Raw genomic sequence first — 3475 nt, forward strand, 5'->3', positions numbered from 1 at the left:
CCGCCCTGCCCGCCGTCGCCACCCCGCCCGCCGTAGCTCCATCCGCCACCGCCCCGCACGCCGTCGCCGCCCCATCCGGCTTCGTCCGCCACCGCCCCGCCCGCCACCGACGCCCCGCACGCTGTCGCCGCCCCGTGATAATCCCCAAGTGCAGGGAATCATCGTAGCAATTCCCAAAGGTGGAAGCGATAAGTATGGAGTGTCTGAACCCACAAGGAGCTAATGGTAATATCAATATTCTCTCAAGCCCTATCTGCCACTGATACGACTCTACGTGCACCGAATGTTTGCTTCCAACTAGAAACAAGAAGTAAAACTGTGTTGTGGGTGTAAAGAGGATAACTTTGTATGATATCGGGGAGCTAAAATATAAAAGTAGGTGCTGTTATCATAAAGTTAGAATATACCACTAAACAATATAAATAGCGAGTTTGGAATAATGGTGGATCGGTGTGCGGAATTGTCCTAGGAAATTGTTAACAAGACCGGTGATCACTATTGCAATTTCATATGAGGGAGAGGCATAAGCTAACATACTTTCTCTACTTGGATCATATGCACTTATGATTGGAAGTCTAGCAAGCGTCCGCAAATACTAAAGATCATTAAGGTAAAACCCAACCATAGCATTAAAGCATTGAGTCCCCTTTATTCCCATACGCAACAACCCCCTTACTCGGGTTTGTGTTTCAGTCACTCACCAACCCACTATAGGTGAATCATGAACGTATTGCAACACCCTACAGAGGGAATCCCTCACGCTTGCACGACACGGAGGGCACCATAGGACATCATCAAAGTAAAACATACAACTCATACCAATCTAGATCATCAATCAACCCAAAGACAAAAGATATCTACTCAAAACATCATAAGAAGGCAACACATCATTGGATCATAATATGTAGCATAAAGCACCATGTTCAAGTAGGGATTACAACGGGGTGCGGGATAGTGGACCGCGTAAAACAGATGAGGATGGTGATGATGATGGTGATGTTGATGAAGACGATCACCGCGGCGATGATTCCCCTCCCGATGGCACTCCGGTGCCACCAAGAGAGAGGAGGAGAGGTTCTCCCGCTTGTGCTTCCTCCTCCATGGCTTTCCCCTCTGGTCCTTGGCCTTCATGGTGATGATGGCCCCTCCGAGATCCTCCTCCATGGCCTCCGGCGATGATGGCCCCCTCCGGCAGGGTGCCGGAGAGGGCCTAGATTGATTTCTCGTGGCTACAGAGGCTTGTGGTGGCAGAACTTCCGATCTAGGTTAATTCTCGAAGGTTTCAGCATCTATAGGAATTATTGGCGTTGGTTTCACGTGGGGGGGGGGGTCTCCGGGCCGTCCACGAGACAGGGGGCGCGCCCCCCTAGGGGCGCGCCCTCCTATCTCGTGGGCAGCCCGGAGCTCTTCTGGCCCAACTCCGATGCTCCGTTGTCTTCTTTTGGTCCATAAAAAATCCTCAAAAATTGGCACGTCATTTGGACTTCGTTTGGTATCCCTTTTCTGTAAAACACAAAAACAAGGAGAAAACAGAAAACTGGCACTGGGCTCTAGGTCAATAGGTTAGTCCCAAAAATCATATAAAATGATATATAAATGCATATAAAACACCATAAATGGGTAATATAATAGCATGAGTACTTCATAAATTATAGATACGTTGGAGACGTATCAGCACCCCCAAGCTTAATTCCTGCTCGTCCTCGAGTAGGTAAATGATAAAGAAATAATTTACGAAGTGTGAATGCTAGTAGGTGCACAAGTTTGATCAATGATAATTTCAATCACCTTTTCTAGCATCAATATGTGTCATAATAGTAGCTTATCTCATAAGACTTTTCATGATCAAGTAACAATCTATTCACAATGTCAAGTATGGTTCAGAAACTTCATTGAGAACTAACAAACTATAATCTCAGTCACTGAAGCAATTGCAATTTATCATAACATCAGAAAGAGTCAAGAATAGAGCTTTTCAGCAAGTCCACATACTCAACTATCATATAGTCTTCTACAATTGCTAACACTCACGCAATACTTGTGGTTATGGAGTTTCAGTCGGACACTGAGAAATATAGGGGATTATTGTGTTTCCTCCCAACGTATTCACCTTTAGGTGATGTCAACAATAATAGCCCATGCTAACTTACATCCAATTGGATATATATATATATATATATATATATATATATATATATATATATCATGATCTTTCAAACACGAGGAGCTTGCCAAAGGATAAAATGAAAAAGGGAAAGGTGAGGATCACCTTGACTCAAGCATAAAGTAAAAACATAAAGTAAAAGATAGGCCCTTCGTAGAGGGAAGCAGAGGTTGTCATGCGCGTTTAGGGTTGATGCACAAAATCTTAATGCAAAAGAACGTCACTTTATATTGCCCCTTGTATGTGGACCTTTATTATGCAGTCCGTCGCTTTTATTACTTCCACAACAAGATCATACAAAGCTTATTTTCTCTGCACTAATAAGTCATACATATTTAGAGAGCAATTTTTATTGCTTGCACCGATGACAACTTACTTGAAGGATCTTACTCAATCCATAGGTAGGTATGGTGGACTGTCATGGCAAAAACTGGGTTTAAGGATATTTGGAAGCACAAGTAGTATCTCTACTTGGTGCAAGGAATTTGGCTAGCATGAGGGGGATAGGCAAGCTCAACATATTTGGAAGGTCAATGACAATATACTTTAACTGAGATGTCGGAAAACATAAACCATTACATTGTCTTCCTTGTCCAACGTCAACTCTTTTAGCATGTCATACTTAATGAGTGCCCCCAATCATAAAAGATGTCCAAGATAATATATTTGTATGTGAACCTCTCTTTCCTTATTACTTCCTATTAATTACAACGATGACCAAAACTACGTTTGCCAACTCTCAACAATTTTTATGCCTCATACTCTTTATATGTGAAGTCACTACTATCCATGTTATAAGCAAATGAAACATATATAAATTCAGATTCATGACATTCAACTCATTCAACCATTTACTCATAGGATATAAGTGAAGCACACGAGTAAATGAAAAACTACTCCAAAAGATATGAGTGAAAGACACTGAGTAGTCAAATAATTAACTAGCCATGGTAGGGTCCCCTTATTTTTATTCAATAATTCAGATCCAATGATTTTATTCAAACAGCAAGTAAAATTGAAATAAAATGACATTGAAAGGATAGCACAACTCATGAGAAGAAACAAAAACTTAGGCTCAACCGATACTAACCGATAGTTGTTGAACAAGAGAGGTGGGATGCCTACCGTTGCATCCCCAAGCTTAGATGCTTGAGACTTCTTGAAATATTATCTTGGGGTGCCTTGGTCATCCCCAAGCTTGAGCTTTTATGTCTCCTTAATTCCTCTCATATCACGATTTCTCTTTTTATCAAAAGCTTCATTCACAACAAACTCAACAAGAACTCGTGAGATGGGTTAGTATAAACCAAT

Source organism: Triticum aestivum, chromosome 6B (genome assembly GCF_018294505.1).
Source record: "Triticum aestivum cultivar Chinese Spring chromosome 6B, IWGSC CS RefSeq v2.1, whole genome shotgun sequence".
Taxonomy (NCBI): Eukaryota; Viridiplantae; Streptophyta; class Magnoliopsida; order Poales; family Poaceae; genus Triticum; species Triticum aestivum.